Below are 17,395 nucleotides of genomic sequence, written 5' to 3' on the forward strand. Positions count from 1 at the left end.
AGAACTGTCCCATCATCAAGGACCCCTACCATCCAGGCAATGCTCTCTCCTCGCTGCTGCCATTGGAAAGGAGGTACAGGAGCCTTAGGCCCCACACGACTAAATTTAGGAACAATTATTACCCTTCAACCCACAGGCTCCTGAACCAGCAAGGATAATTCACTCCTCCCAATACCGAAGTGATTCCACAACATATGAACGCTTGTCAAAGGCTCTACAACTCATGTTCTTCTAAAGGGTCTCAGCCCGAAATGTAAACTGTACCTTTTTCCATTGATGCTGCCTGGCCTGCTAAGTTCCTCCAGCATTTTGAGCGTGTTGCTCTTTTTGTTATTATTATGTTCTCCTTCTTTCTTTATTTATTTTGTGTTTGCACAGTTTGTCTAGTTTGGCAAGTTGTCTTTGCCTGTCTTTGTTTATAGTTTTTCACTGAACCAACTGTATTTTCTTTGTATCCACTGTGAATGCCTGCAAGAAAATGAATCTCAGGGCAGTTTGTGGTGACATATACGTACTTCAATAATAAATTTACTCTGAACTTTGAATTGTTGTGCAGTACTGATTCATTAACTAGAAGAAAGCACTCAATAATTAAGAAAACTGCAGTAGTTGGAAAGTTACTGCAAGGCTCATAAAACATGTCTGAAAAATCCAACCACCTGCAGCTAGCCAAATGAATTTATCCAGGCGCTAACTGCTGCTTTACTCACAACTAATTGGAACATAGACTATAGAACCATCACTGTCATTTAGCAAAACATGCAATGTTTCCGTGTATCATCACCTGCCAGTCAATATTAACTCTCTTAGCATGGCTTCTGTGTGATCTTCTCAGTGACATGCAGTTGTCTAATGAATCTGACAAGATTGTGTCATTCAATCCAAACACACATATTAAGAAGTTCCAAAAACTTTCTAGTAAGAAATGTTTTTAAAGAGTTCTGTTGCTGATTATTGAGAGGAAGAAACATTTTACTTGCATAGAATCATAGACAGAAACGTAGAAAATTGGAACTGGTGTGTGTTATTTAAGCTTAAACAAACATCCAATGTTATTGTAGCATTGTTACTACTATGTTCACAGACATTCTCCATATTTCTTGATGCCTTTTGTATCTAAATATCAATTCAGCTCCTTTAACCACAGTAGCGTAATGGTTAGCACAACACTCCGGACAGAGAAGTTCAGAGTTCCGTCTGTTACGAGTTTGTACGTTCGCCCCGTGACTGCGTTGGTCTCCTCTGGGTGCTCCAGTTCCCTCCCATAGCCCAAAAATGAGTTGGTTGGAGGAGTAATTTTCCTGTGACTTGGCTAGGGTTAAATAGGTGGGGTGACTGTTCTGCACAGTACCTCTAAATTAATAAAATAAATGTATTTGGCAATTTGGCCTCCACATCCCATTGTGGTAGAGAATTCAGAATCAGAATCAGGTTTATTATCACCAGCATGTGTCACGAAATTTGTTAACTTAACAGCAATAGTTCAATACAATACATAATATAGAAGTTTTTAAAATAAATAATTAATAAATCAATTACACTGTATGTATATTGAATAGATTAAAAATCGTGCAAAAAATCTGAAATAGTATATATTAAAAAAGTGAGGTAATGTGCAAGGGTTCAATGTCCATTTAGGAATCAGATGGCAGAGGGGAAGAAGCTGTTCCTGAATCGCTGAATGTGTGCCTTCAGGTTTCTGTACCTCCTACCTGACGGTAACAGTCTGAAAGGGGCATGCCCGGGGTGCTGAAGGTCCTTAATAATGGACGTTGCCTTTCTGAGACACCACTCCTTGAAGATGTTCTGGGTGCTTTGTAAGCTAGTACCCAAGGTGGAGCTGACTAAATTTACAACTCTCTGCAGCTTCTTCCGGTCCTGTGCAGTAGCCCCTCCATACCAGACAGTGATGCAGCCTGTCAGAATGCTCTCCACAGTACATCTGTAGAAGTTTTTGAGTGTATTTGTTGACATGCCAAATCACTTCAAAGTCCTAATGAAGTAGAGCTGCATCATTGGAGCTCCCCAAGTTCACCACCCTTTCCTCACCTCAATCCTAAGCATCTGGTTCGTATCTGAAGACTGTAAGTCTCATTCTAGAAACACCCTCCCTGCATCCAGATAATTTAGAATTCTGCATCTTTCAATGAGTTCCTCTCGTTGTTCTGAACTCCAGTAAATCCAAAGCAACACACTCAAAATGCTGGAAGAACTCAGCAGGCCAGGCAGCATATGTGGAAAACAGTAAACAGTCGACGTTACGGGCCAAGACCCTTCATCAGGAGTGGATAGAAAGAGGAGAAATCAGAGTAAGAAGTGGGGAGGGAAGTGAAGAAGTACAAGGTAGTGGGTGATAGGTGAAGCTGGGGGGGTGGAGGTTGAGTAGTAAAGAGCTGGGAAGTTGATTGGTGAAAGAGATAAAAGGCTAGAGAAGGGGGGATCTGATAGGAGAGGACAGAAGACCATGGAAGGAGGAAGAGCACCAAAGGAAAGTGATGCGCAGGTAAGAAGATAAGGTGGGAGAGGGAAACAGGAATGGGGAATGGTGAAGGTTGGGGGGGGGCAATAACTGGATGACCAAGAAATCAATGTTCATGCCATCAGGTAGGAGGCTACCGAGATGGAATATAAGGTGTTGCTCCTCCAACCAGTGTGGTCTCATCATGGCAGTATAGGAGGCATTGGACTGACATGTCAGAATGGGAATTGGAAGGAGAATTGAAATGGGTGGCCACCGGCAGATCCTGCTTTTTCTGGCATCGGAGCATGGATGCCTGGCAAAGTGGTCGCCTTATCTATATCGGATCTCACTGTTATATAGGAAGCCTCATCAGGAGTGCCGATCACAGTAGGTGACCCCAACAGACTCTCAGATGAAGTGTTGTTTCACCTGGAATGACTGAGGCCTTGAATGGTAGTGAGGGAGGAGGTGTAGGGGCAAGCGTAGCACTTGTTCCACTTGCAAGGATAAGAACCAGGAGGAGCATCAGTGGGAAGGGATGAGTGGACAAGAGAGTCACCTATGGAGAAATCCTAAGTGGGAGGAAGGAAAGATGTGCTTGGTAGTGGGATCCCACTGGAGATGGCGGAAGTTGCAGAGAATTATAGCGAGTGGGGTGATTGGTGGTAGATGAGGACAAGAGGAACCCTATCCCTGGTGGGGAGGCAGACCACTAGAGAGCGGATGGTGTGAATTGGAAGAGATGCGGGTGAGGGCAGTGTTAATGGTGGAGGAAGGGAAGCCCCTTCTTTGAAGAGGAATACCTCAGGAGTAGACAAAAGCCTAGTTGATCTAAACTCTGTTCTTAATCCTGTCTGTCCTACCATATCTTCCATACCTTTGGGTCAAGATCCTACATCAGGACTGAGAGTGTAGAGGAGTGATAGCGGGTATAGGTAGTGAGAGGGAAGTAAGAGGGATTTTCTCAGTGCTCTGTTTTTACGTCCATTTTCATTCACTCCCACACTTTCATTATTAGAGCCTAAGGACTTAGTAGCTTTTTGTGCACTCACTTCTCTGGAAATAGTTTTCTCATGTTAATTTCTATTATTTCCTCCTTTTCATTGGTATTTCTTCACAATACCTAATATAACCATTACAAAACCATATTCAAACAGGATTCATTCCTGGAGACACCAAATTGAAAAGCACAAAATTTCTGATATCAGTTATTTCATTCAGGGGTACAAGTACAGTTTTTGACTTCATGTAAGTTGAATGGAATGTATTCCATGATGTTATAGTTACAGTTATGGATCCCGCAACCTGCCTGGGTCATGGGGCACTGTACAGATGAACACTGCACCGATTGCCTCCATTTCTCACGGTTGTGGGTGAGTGTCTGGATTGCGGCAAAGCTCCCTCCGGTCTACCCTACAATGTTGTCTGTCCATTTCTTCCTCAGACTGCTCCTTTTTCTTTTCCCCTGCACAATTCCCTGAAGAGTGGTGTTTGACAGTCCACTTCATCATGTTATGTGGCAATACCATCTCAGTTTCCCCTTCTTTACTGTGGACAGCAGAAATTCGTAGTGTCTCATGGTCTTTCATACTTTATCATTTGAGATATGGTCTTTTTAGGAGATGCCAAGAAGCCTTCTGAAGCATCGCATTTCTACTGCCTGGATCTTCCTTTGCAGTTCTGCTGTCAAAGTCCATGATTCACATGCATACAAGAAGATGTAGCACACAAGTGCATGCAGGAGTTTCAACTTGGATCTGAGAGCAATGTTATTGTCTCTCTAGACTGGTTTTAGTTTAGCCAGCGTCACTGTTGTTTGGGCTGTTGTCAGGCTTTGATCCTTCTTGATTGATGATGGTGCCAAGATTGTTGATCCATTTGACAGTCTCTAGTTCTTATCCACTGACTGTGATTCTTGTCGTGATTAGATCCTCACTGTTTCTCATCAGTTTCTTTTTCTCTGCACTGATCTCCATGCATATCTGGTAGATGTACCATCCAGATGGTTCACAAGGCAGGCCAGTACATCCTCACTTCCTGCCACCCCGTCAATGTCATGGCAAACCTGAGGTCGATTATGATCTGTCCTCTGATGCTGACCGTACCGACATGGTCTTCCAGGGCATCTGTCATTATTTGCTCCAGGAAAACGTTGAGCAGCATGGGTGAAAGGAGACAGCCTTGTCTTTCTTCTGACAGTGATTTCAGTCAGTTCAAGATGACTTTCAACATCACTTTGCTTGTGTGGCTGATAAGACTTATAGTTCTATAATTCAGTTACTGCTGTAGGGTGCCTTTCTTGGGGAGAGTGATGATGAGTGATTTTGTCCGAGGTGTTTGCCATTCCTGGCCTGCCAAAATTTGCTGCTGATATTGATGAGGATATTTATTACTGTATCTCCTCCATATTTTACCAACTCGGCCAGGATTTTATCTATTCCTGCAGTTTTCCCATTCTTTATTGATTTTATGGCTACTTTTACTTCTTCCCACAGAATTGGGAAGTCATCATTGTTTGACAAGTCTTGGCTTGCGAGTACACTGGGGTCTCTTTAGGTCTAATGGTTTCAAAGGTCTGAGCAATACTCAGTCCACCTGTTGAGAACGTCTTGATCATCTGTGAAACAGTTTCCTTCTTTGTCTTGGGTGCTGCTGACTTGTGACTGTCTCTGTTTAGTGAGGTCCTTCACTATTTGAAATGCTCGCTTGCTGTTGTTCTTGTTTAAGCTATCTTCTATCTCTGTACACTGTCTCGCAAACCGTTCTTTCTTGGCCTTAATCATGTTTCTGGATTCAGATTTCTGTATAATTGGGACCTCCTGGGGCAGTTTGCTCTTGAATCTTGGAGGAAGGGGCAATATTCTTGCTGGCTGGTTTACTAGAGCTGCTGGGAGCAGTTTAACCTAATATGGCAGGGGGATGGAAGCCAGTATGATAGATCTGAGGATCAGCCAGCAGGTTTACAAGTAGATGATATAATATGTAATATGAATGGAAGGGAGGGCAAACCAATGAATGGGTACATTCATATGTCTATCCAATTTAACTTTAAATGACAACATCGAACCTGCCTCAACCACTTCTGCTGGAAGCTCGTTCCACACATCTACCACTCTCTGAGTAAAGAAGTTCCCCCTCATGTTACCTCTAAACTTTTGCCCTTTAACTCTCAACTCATGTCCTCTTGTTTGAATCTCCCCCACACTCAACGGAAAAAGCCTATTCACGTCAACTCTATCTATTCCCCTCATAATTTTAAATACCTCTATCAAGTCCCACCTCAAACTTCTACGCTCCGAAGAATAACGTCCCAACTTGTTCAACCTTTCTCTATAACTTAGGAGATGAATCCCAGGCAACATTCTAGTAAATCTCCTCTGTACTCTCTCAATTTTATTGACATCCTTCCTATAATTCAGTGACCAGAACTGTACACAATATTCCAAATTTGGCCTTACCAATATCTTATACAATTTCAACATTACATCCCAACTCCTATACTCAATGCTCTGATTAATAAAGGCCAGCATACCAAAAGCTTTCTTCACCACCCTATCCATATGAGATTCCACCTTTAGGGAACTATGCACCATTATTCCTAGATCCCTCTGTTCTACAGCATTCTTCAATGCCCTACCATTTACCATGTATGTCCTATTTTGATTAGTCCTACCAAAATGTAGCACCTCACATCTATCAGCATTAAACTCCATCTGCCATCTTTCAGCCCACTCTTCTAAGTGGTCTAAATCTCTCTGCAAGCTTTGAAAACCTACTTCATTATCCACAACTCCACCTATCTTAGTATCATCTGCATACTTACTAATCTAATTTACCACCCCATCATCCAGATCATTAATATCTATGACAAACAACATTGGACCCAGTACAGATCCCTGAGGCACACCATTAGACACCGTCCTCCAATCTGACACAGTTATCCACCACTACTCTCTGGCGTCTCCCATCCAGCCACTGCTGAATCCATTTCACTACTTCAATATTAATACCTAACGATTGAACCTTCCTAACTAACCTTCCGTGTGGAACATTGTCAAAGACCTTACTGAAGTCCACATAGACAACATCCACCGCTTTACCCTCGTCAACTTTCCTAGTAACCTCATTAAAAAATTCAATAAGATTTGTCAAACATTATGTTGACTGTTCCTAATCAGACCAGATAATTATATATGCCATCTCTAAGAATACTTTCCATCAATTAACCCACCACTGACGTCAAACTCACAGGCCGATAATTGCTAGGTTTACTCTTAGAACCCTTTTTAAACAATGGAACAACATGAGCAATACACTAATCCTCCTGCACCATCCCCCTTTCTAACGACGTTTGAAATATTTCTGTCAGAGCCCCTGCTATTTCCATAAACTTCCCTCAAGGTCCTAGGGAATATCCTGTCTGGACCCGGAGACTTATCCACTTTTATATTCCTTAAAAGCGCCAGTACTTCCTCTTCTTTAATCATCATACTTTCCATAACTACCCTTCTTTTTTCCCTTACCTTACACAATTCAATATCCTTCTCCTTGGTGAATACCGAAGAAAAGAAATTGTTCAAAATCTCCCTCATCTTTTTTGGCTCCGCACATAGCCGTCCACTCTGATTCTCTAAGGGACCAATTTTATCCCTCACTATCCTTTTGCTATTAATATAACTGTAGAACCCTTTGGATTTATTTTCACCTTACTTGCCAAAGCAGCCTCATATCTTTTAGCTTTTCTAATTTCTTTCTTAAGATTCTTTTTATATTCTTTATATTCCTCAAGCACCTCACTTACTCCAAGCTGCCTGTATTTATTGTAGATCCCTCTCTTTTTCCGAACCAAGTTTCCAATATCCCTTGAAAACCATGGCTCTCTCAAACTTTTAACCTCTCTTTTCAATGAAACAGGAACATAAAAGTCCTATACCCTCAAAACTTCACCTTTAAATGACCTCCATTTCTCTATTACATCCTTGCCATAAAACAAATTGTCTCATTCCACTCCTTCTAAATCCTTTCGCATCTCCTCAAAGTTAACCTTTCTCCAATCAAAAATCTCAACCCTGGGTCCAGTCCTATCCTTCTCCATAATTATATTGAAACTAATAGTATTGTGATCACTGGACTCAAAGTGCTCCCCAACACATACCTCCGTCACCTGCCCTATCTCATTCCCTAACAGGAGATCCAAAACTGCACCTTCTCCAGTTGGTACCTTTATGTATTGCTGCAGAAAACCATCTTGCACACATTTTACAAACTCTAAACCATTCTGCCCTTTTACAGAATGGGCTTCCCAGTCAATGTGTGGAAAATTAAAATCTCCCACAATCACAACCTTGTGCTTACTACAAATATCTGCTATCTCCTTACAAATTTACTCCTCCAATTCTCGCTCCTCATTAGGTGATCTATAATACACCCCTATAAGCATCACTACACCTTTCCCGTTCCTCAATTCCACCCAAATAGCCTCCCTAGATGAGTCCTCTAATCTATCCTGCCAAAGCACCGCTGTTATATTTTCTCTGACAAGCAATGCAACACCTTCCCCTCTTGCTCCTCCAATTCTATCACACCTGAAGCAACAAGATCCAGGAATATTTAGTTGCCAACCACACCCATCCTGCAACCATGTTTCACTAATAGCTACAACATCATATTTCCAGGTATCAATCCATGCTCTAAGCTCATTCACCTTTCTTACAATGCCCCTAGCATTAAAATAGATGCACTTAAGAAACTCTCCACCTCTTACTCTCTGTTTATTCCTAATGGAGCAAACAACTTTGTTATCTTTTTCTTCCTTCTCCCCTACATCTTCCGTCCAAGTGCTCCTGATCTTTGTCCCCTGCCTATCCTCCCTCACACACTCTCTACTAGCTTTCTCTATTTGTGAACTCACCTTCTCTCTCCTAGTCTCTTCAATTTGATTCCCACCCCCCAACCATTCTAGTTTAAAGTCTCCTCAGTAGCCTTCACAAATCTCCCTGCCAGGATATTGGTCCCCCTCAGATTCGAGTGCAGCCTGTCCTTTTTGTACAGGTCATACCTGCACCAAAAGAGGTCCCAGTGATCCAAAAACTTGAATCCCTGCCCCTTGCTCCAATCCCTCAGCCACGCATTTATTCTCCACCTCATTTCATTCCTACTCTCACTGTCACGTGGCACAGGCAGTAATCCCGAGATTACTACCTTTGCGGTCCTTCTCAACTCCCTTCCTAACTCCCTATATTCTCTTTTCAGGACCTCTTCCCTTTTCCTACCTATGTCATTGGTACCTATATGTACCACGACCTCTGGCTCCTCACCCTCCCACTTCAGGATATCTTGGACGTGATCAGAAACATCCCAGAACCTGGCACCAGGGAGGCAAACTACCATCCGGGTCTCCTGACTGCATCCACAGAATCGCCTATCTGACCCCCTAACTATAGAGTCCCCTATTACTACTGCCCTCGTCTTCCTTTCCCTACCCTTCTGAGCTACAGGGCCGGACTCTGTGCCGGAGACATGGCCGCTGTTGCTTCCCACAAGTAAGCTGTTCCCCCCCCCGGCCCCCACAGTACTCAAACAGGAGTACTTATTGTCAAGGGGCACAGTCACTGGGGTACTCTCTAGTACCTGACCCTTCCCCTTACCCTTCCTAACTGTGATCCACTTGTCTGCATCCCATGGCCCCGGTGTGACCACCTGCCTGTAACTCCTCTCTATCACCTCCTCACTCTCCCTGACCAGACTAAGGTCATCGAGCCGCAGCTCCAGTTCCCTAACGCGGTCCTTTAGGAGCTGCAGCTCAGTGCATCTGGCGCAGATGTGGACGTCCGGGAGGCTGGGAGACTCCAGGACCTCACACTCATACTTCCCCCCTTTCCTCAAATAACAGGGAAAATTGAAAGCCAAACCTTCTTCGCCTCTCCCGTTTCCACCTAAGCCCGTTGAACCAAAGCCCTTAGACCTTCACTCTGCTCCCAGCTCACTCCACAGCCCGCAAACGACGCTGCCCGCTGTATAAGGCTGTCTTCCTTTTAAATCTTCCATGCTTCACTGCCTGACGTCACACGCCTGCGCAGTCCCGCCTCTCTTAACTCCGATGAGAAAAAGAAAAAATCAAAATGGCTTCCGTCGCACTCCCGCTCCGATTCTCAGACTTCCTTCTCCGAATTCATAGGCAGTGGTGTGGCTCTGTTGGTGTCACAGTGGTGGGGCATTGGGAGCAAGAGTGGACCCAAATGCAAGACACATCTTGTGAAGTTACTTAGGTTTAGTTTATTGTACGATACCAGGAGAGCAAGACAGAAGCAGGAATAGCGAACAGGATAAGGACTCAGGACTACGAATAGGCTGGGACCAGGGGTCTGGGCTTGGACTCAGAATCGGCTCCCAGAACTAGAGGAGACATGAAGAGGCTAGGGTATGGACTCCGAGCCCGAGACTGGTGAAGGACCCACTACCTGTGTCTTGCCTCGGGCTCGGATGCCAGAACCAGGCATGGACATGACATGGGCTAGGAAGAGGAGGAACATGGAAAACAGAGCCTCGGTCTCGGGAGAGCAGGTACATGGAACCATGGACGCATACACAGAACACAGAGTCGGGACCCCTCCTTGGGTACAGGACATAGGGCCAGGACTCACACACAGAACAGAGAGCCGGGACCCCTCCTTGGGTACAGGACATAGGGCCAGGACTAATGACCCTCCGCGGGGCAACGGCAAGACGGCCTGGCTTACCCCACAGAGGCGAGGACAAGACACGACAAGACATGACCCAGCAACGGCAAGACGGCCTGACTTACCCCACAGAGGCGAGGACAAGACAAGACAAGACATGACTCCCCACGGGGCAACGGCAAGACGGCCAGACTTACCCCACAGAGGTGAGGACAAGACAAGACAAGACCAATATGAATGAACACCAGACAGTACCTATCTAGCTCTGGCGATGGAACTAGACCGAAGGGCAGGCTGGGGCTGCAGACGAGGGCTAGAGGTGAGGGGGCAGAGAAGGGATTCAGACAAGGGGGTAGGACAGGAATCACAGACCGCCAGGGCCAGGACTTGACTCAGAACTGGGAAGCCACTAGGGCCAGGACTTGACATGGTACTTGAATGCTTCCAGGGCCAGGACTTGACATGGTATTTGAACGCCGCCAGGGCCAGGACGTGACATGGTACTTGAATGCCGCCAGGGGCCAGGACTTGACATGGTATTGAACGCCGCCAGGGCCAGGACTTGACATGGTACTTGAATGCTGCCCGGAGCCAGGACTTGACTTGGAGCCTCCGGGTAGTGGCGAGCTCTCGACTCAGCCCTGGAACAGTAGACAGCGGTTCTTGATTCCCTCCGGCGGGTTAACTAACAGACCCACCTTGGTAAGGAAACTTTGCAGGTTCGCTTTGGCTAGGTAACTTGACAAGCTTGCTCCAGTGAGGAAAGGCGAATTACCGGCACTCGCTTCGGCAGAGACTAGGCTTGCTCCAGCCAGATGACATTGGCACGCCGTGACTTTGCAGACATTGCAGACGCTCCCGCACCGAACAGCTGAAAGCCGGAGACTATAAGCTATCGGTTCAGCTGAGTGTTAATTACCTCTAATCACCAAAGTCGAGGGACATGGGAAAATAGGGAATCAACGGTCCGGATCGTAACATAAACAAGGTAAATTTAAAGGGACCCCGATCCGGACCATGACAGTTGGTAAGAGATAGGATGACATCTTCAGAAAAAGGTAACACAGGATCAGAGAATGTTGAAACTTTGTGGGTGGAGTGAAGAAAATATAAGGGTAAAAAAATATAGAAATCATATATAGGCCTCCAAATAGTAGCCAAGATGTGGGGTTGAAATTGCAAAGGGAGCTTAATGACACAATTGTAATGGGTGAGTTCAATATGAAAGGGGATTGGGAAAATCAGCTTGGAGTCGGATCGCAAGAGAGGGATTTGTTGAATGCCTGAGAGATGGCTTTTTAGAGCAGCTTGTGCTTGAGCCCACTCCAGGAAAGGCTGTCTTAGATTGGGTTTTGTGTAATAACACAGATCTTATTAGGTAGCTTAATTTAAAGAAACCCTTGGGAGGCAGTGATCGTAATATGATTGAACTCATACTGCAATTTGAAAGGGAGAAGCGTAAGTCAGTACCGCAAAGGAATAAAGAGAATTACAGAGGCACGAGAGAGGAGTTTGCCCAAGTGGATTGGAGGGGGATACTGGTGGAGATAACAGCAGAGCAGAGATAGCTGAAGTTTTATGCGAATAGTTCACAAGGGGCAGGATAAATATGTCCCGCAGAAGAAATTGTTCTCAAATGGCAGGGCTAAGTAACTGTGGCTGACAAGGGAAGTTAAGGACTGCATAAAAGTCAAGGAAAGAGCATATAAGGTAGCAAAAGTAGGTGGGAAGTTGGATGATTGGGAAGCTTTTACAATTCAACAAAAGGCAACTAAAAGGCTATAAGAAGAGAAAAGATGAAATATAAGGGCAAACTAGCCAATAATATAAAGGAGGATACCACTAGTTTTTTTTTCAGTTATATAAAGAATAAAAGGGAGGTGAGATTTGATATTGGACCTCTGGAAAATGATACTGGCATGGTAGTAAAGGGGGACAAAGAAATGGCAGATGAACTTAATGGGTACTTTGCATCAGTCTTCATTGTGGAAGCCACAAGGAGTGTGCCAGAGGTCTGTGAGTGTCAGGGAGCAGGAGTAAGTGCCATTGCTATCACAAAGAAAAAGGTGTGAGGCAAACTCAAAGGTCTTCAGGTGGATAAGTCATCTGTACCAGATGGACTACATCCCAGAGTCCTGAGAGAGGTTACTGAAGAGATAACAGATGCATTGGTCATGATCTTTCAAGAATCATTTGATTCTGGCATAGTCCCGGAGGACTGGAAGATTGCAAATGTCACTCCACTCTTTAAGAAGGGAGGAAGGCAAAAGAAAGGAAATTATAGGCCAGTTATCATAAGCTCAGTGGTTGGGAAAGTGTTGGAATTTATTATTAGGATGAGGTTTCAGGCTACTTGGAGACTAATGATAAAATAGGTCAAAGTCAGCATGGTTTCTGTGAAGGGAAATCTTGCCTGACAAATCTGTTAGAGTTCTTCGAAGAAGTAACAAGCAGGGTGGACAAAAGAGAGGCAGTGGATGTCATTTACTTGGATTTTCAGAAGGCATTTGATAAGGTGGCACACATGAGACTGCTTAACAAGATAAAATCCTATGCTGTTACAGGAAAGATATAGAGGAATGGCTGACAGGCAGGAGGCAGTGACTGGGAATAAACGGGGTCTTCTCTGGTTGGCTGCCAGTGGCTAGTTGTGTTCCTCAGGGTTCAGTATTGGGACCACTACTTTTCACATTGGTTATCAATAATTTGGATAACGGAATTGATAGATTTGAGGCAAAGTTTGCGGATTATACAAAGATAGGTGGAGGGGCAGGTAGTGCTGAGGAAACAATGCAATTGCAGCAGGGCTTAGACAAATTGGAAGAATGGGCAAAAAAGTGGCAGATGGAATACAGTGTAGGGAAATGTATGTTAATGCATTTTGGTAAAAGGAATAAAAGTGTGGACTATTATTTAAATAGGGAGAAGATTCAAACATCAGGTGCAGAGGGACTTATGAGTCCTTGTGCAAGACTTCCAAAAGGTTAATTTATAAGTTGAGTCTGTGTTAAAGAAGGAAAATGCAATGTTGGCATTTATTTCAAGGGGAATAGAATATAAAAGCAAGGGGATATTGCTGAAGCTTTATAAGACACTAGTCAGGTGCATTTGGAGTATTGTCAACAGTATTGGGCCTCATATCTCAGAAAGGTTGTGTTATCATTGGATAGACGGATGATTCCGGGAATGAACGGGTTAATGTATGAGGAGTGTTTGGCAGCTTTGAGGATGCACTCATTGGAAATTAGAAGAATGCGAGGGATCTCATTGAAACCAACCAAATGTTAAAAGGACTATATAGAGTGGCTGCAGAGAGGATGTTTCCTATGGTAGGGGTATCCAAAACTGGAGGACACAGCCTCTAAATTGAAGGGTGACCTTTTAGACCAGAGGCAAGGAGGAATATTTTTAGCCAGAGAGTAGTGAATCTGTGGAATGCTTTTTACCATAGACTGCAGTGGAGGCAAAATGCATGAGTATATTTAAGGCAGAAGTTGATCATTTCCTGATTGATAGGGGCATCAAAGGAAATGGCAAGAAGGCGGGTGTATGGCTTGAGTGGGATTCAGGATCAGCAATGATGGGATGGCAGAGTAGACTCAAAGGGCTGAATGACCTACTTCTGCTCATATGTCTTACGGTCTTTCCTGATCTTCTTGCTGATCTCTCTGTATGTTACAACTCCTGTTTTTGTATTCTTAGTTTTCTTCAGGTCTCTTCTGGTGTCTCTCATTCCCAGGATCTCCTCTGTTACCCAAGGTTGGGTTTTCCTGCGGTGTTTTCCAAGTATCTCATCGGCTGCTTCAGTCATTTCTTCAATGAACTTAGCTCTCAACACTTCAGCATCTTCGTCAAGCAAGGATTCAGCAATGGAGGGGTCCTTTGGTCTGTCCAAGATGAAGTTCATTATGATGTTCTTGAGCTTCTTGACTTTCTTTACTCTGATTCTTAAAGTTTATTATCACCAGTTCGTGATCACCTTTAATATCAACACCTGGATACGTCCTTACTTTGGCTCTCTCGGTCCAGGACTGAAACTGGTTCTGCACCAGTATGTAACCAATCTGGCTATGATGTACTCTATTGGGCACATGCCATTGTGATGCCTTGTGCTCTCCTAGTGTGTTTGCAAGTATCATGTTGTTGTAGGTGACGAACTCAAGTCGGGATAATCCTTGCTCGTTGGTTGTGGCATTACAGGAGGCACTGCAGTTCTTTCCAGTTTGCCAGTGCAGCTGCACCCATCTTGGCATTCTAGTTCCCCTGGATGATTAGAATGTCCTTTTTGTCTGCTGGTCAATAATACCCTGGAGCTGGGTGTTGAATTCTTCCACTTGGTCATCTTCATGATCAGTTGTTGGTGTGTAGGCCTGTATTCCTTTAATGTTGAAAGGTGCTGCTCTAAGGTGGACAGAAATAAGCCTGCTGGATACTGGGGAGCACCGAGTTATTGAGTTCTTGATGTTCTTACGCCATTGGCATTTTTTCAAATTCTCCACTGTAGTATAGTATATGGCCTTCCTCAGTAAGATGTTCACTGGGGTTTTTCTATCTGACCTCACAGGGTCCCACAGTGTGCCAGATATACCTCTCTAGCTCATATCTGAGCTCCTGCAGTTTCCCTGCTTGGGCAAGTGTTCTCACATTCCACGTGGCTAATGAGATGTAGTCTTTCCCACGGTTCTTCTGCGGTGAAATTACATAAGAAGCATAGCTAACAACTCTGCCCTGGTGTACAACGGATAGCACAGCCCTTGGTGATCTGAGTGGCGACCAATCCGGTATGGAGTCTGTTGCTATGCCCATCATGTCACGTGTCTTGGGCTGTTAAGGCCTGGTGGCACTCATCCCTTTCCAGGACAGACCACAACTAATGTCCTCCAACTTGGTGGCTCATCATGGTCTCGAACATGTGACCATTGTAGTAATTCAGGAAACTCATCAGCCCTGAGTAGTGACTTCATCAATGAGGTCCTTCGCCCAGCGGTGCCATGTTAACATCACCCCCTTATGTCATTTAGCCCACCAGCTGAAACAGTACTGGGGTGTGCCACTTGGAGGCAGATGTGACAGATTTAAGGGATGGATGAGGACCGGTGACACTTGTCCACCCTACTCGGTGGAGAGCAGCTGCCAGACATTAAAGGTACTACCTCTGCCCAGAGCCTCCTACACCACAGTTATGTTATAATTTCTAATAATCAGAGAAGGACATTGAAGCCTTCAAATTAATTACAGATTACAGAGTAGTGCCATTATTTTCCCATGTAAATTAATCTCCCAATCTTCTCATTAATTGCTTTGGAATTCCAGTTGCCAACCATCCAGGGAGAAATTTATAGTGGCCATTTAACCTACCAAAAAATATTCACAACAATGAAAGCAGAACTCAGAGGATATATTGACAAGGAAAGGATGTACAAGCTAAATTTAATTTCTCTATAATATATGGATGATTTGATATCCACTTAAGATACTCGCTTTTAAATCTTATCGGGAATTCAAAAGTGAAATAATCTGCACCCAAAGTAAAATAAGAAAGTGGAATGTACTGTCATAAAGATAGCCCAGATACATTTAATTAACATGAATAAGATTAGACTAATTAATTGCTTAAAATCAATTCTGGAATTCTGTAAAGTTGTGGCTTATCTTCAAATACCCATTGCTTCATCACATCTATCAACATCTGAGTATGACAAAAATCTGTCAACTGCAAGCATTAAATTAACAACTGATTCAACATAATTTGCAGAAGACAGATCTTTTAAGAGGAAGCAAGATAAATTCATGAAGGAGAAGGAGAAGAATATGTTTAGATCAAGTTGGTAAGAGGTGGTTTGCATGGAGCAGAAATACTGATAAAAAACAGCTGTATGCTTTATATAATCTGATGTATTTCAAGGATTCTTTTCTGTTTATCCCTACTTAAATAAAGACTAATAAGATCAGTCACTTCAGGCAGATGGGGCTCGTTAGCTGTAAATGGCTGCTTACCTAGGAGAAGAAAAATTCTGATCTCAAACCTCCACTGCCTTGCGGCTATACCTACTCATGGGGAACGCTTCAGGAGTAATCCCTGAGGATAAAATCCCGAGCTAGAGTCCCTAAGGCAGTCTTATGTTGAGTTTACTGCTGACTGGCAACTCCTGCAATGCTGCTGGTACCAAACTGTATTGATCTCTGTCATTCCTTAGTGTAGATTAGAAGCATGGAGAGGGGAATCTTGCTATATGGGCAACAGCTTGCTCTCCATATCGTACTGCCCAGGCTTGAAAATCTAGACAGCTAGGATGCAGTATCCATGGTTAACTCTGACCAACGGAGGCCTCCTTCAATAAGATCTGAAGTTAAATGGTCCCTGTGGAACCCAGACAAAACATTAATGAACAGATTTTGATGATGGTTACTTGCTGGCACTGTTAGCAATGTCTTTGATCTCTTTACTGATGATGAGGATTGGGTGATAGGATGGCAACTAGCTGGAGTAAGTTTGTCTCTTGTACATAAAAGCATAAAACCTTGGTTAATCAAGCAAAAATTTCATTTCCTTCCACATGGACACACTGCAGGAGAATGTGATAGTTGTATCGTTTTATGCTGGCAAGGTTGCTGAAAGTTCAAATGATAATGGTTCCTTTGACACTGCGTGTTCCATTGCCCAAAACACTATCTACGTGAAATGAAAAAAAACAGCTTCCATTCCTTCCAATAATCAGCACATTTTCATTTACGGTATTATGCAGATTAATACTCAATGCCTATACTGTTATCAGACTAGGGTAAATTTAACACAAGACAGGTTTCAACCAGGCCTCTACCACAGGGGTCCCCAAACTTTTTTGCACTGCGGACTGGTTTAATATTGACAATATTCTTGCAGACCAGCTGGCTGGGGGTGGGGGTGGGGGGGGGTGGTAGGGTTGCCAACGGACAAGAGTAGCAGTCAAATACATTGTGTTTACCCCGAGAAAGACTACCATGACCATGAAGCCTTGCGCGGGCACCTATGTGCACATGTGTGTACGTACCCAATTTTTTTCTACAAATCATTTTTGGCGATTCTGTTCAGTGAAACTACACTGTACATATGTTATTTCTACTTTATATAGGCTGTGTATTTATCATATCATTCCTGCTTTTACTATATACTACGGCGGGAGGAGAAGATGGCTGCGCGCCTGCATGTGCGCAGCCCTCTGGTGAAAAATGATATCATATCTGTTAAATAGGGGCCGTGGACAATTCTGATTTG

Source organism: Mobula hypostoma, chromosome 7 (assembly GCF_963921235.1).
Source record: "Mobula hypostoma chromosome 7, sMobHyp1.1, whole genome shotgun sequence".
NCBI classification, from domain to species: Eukaryota; Metazoa; Chordata; class Chondrichthyes; order Myliobatiformes; family Myliobatidae; genus Mobula; species Mobula hypostoma.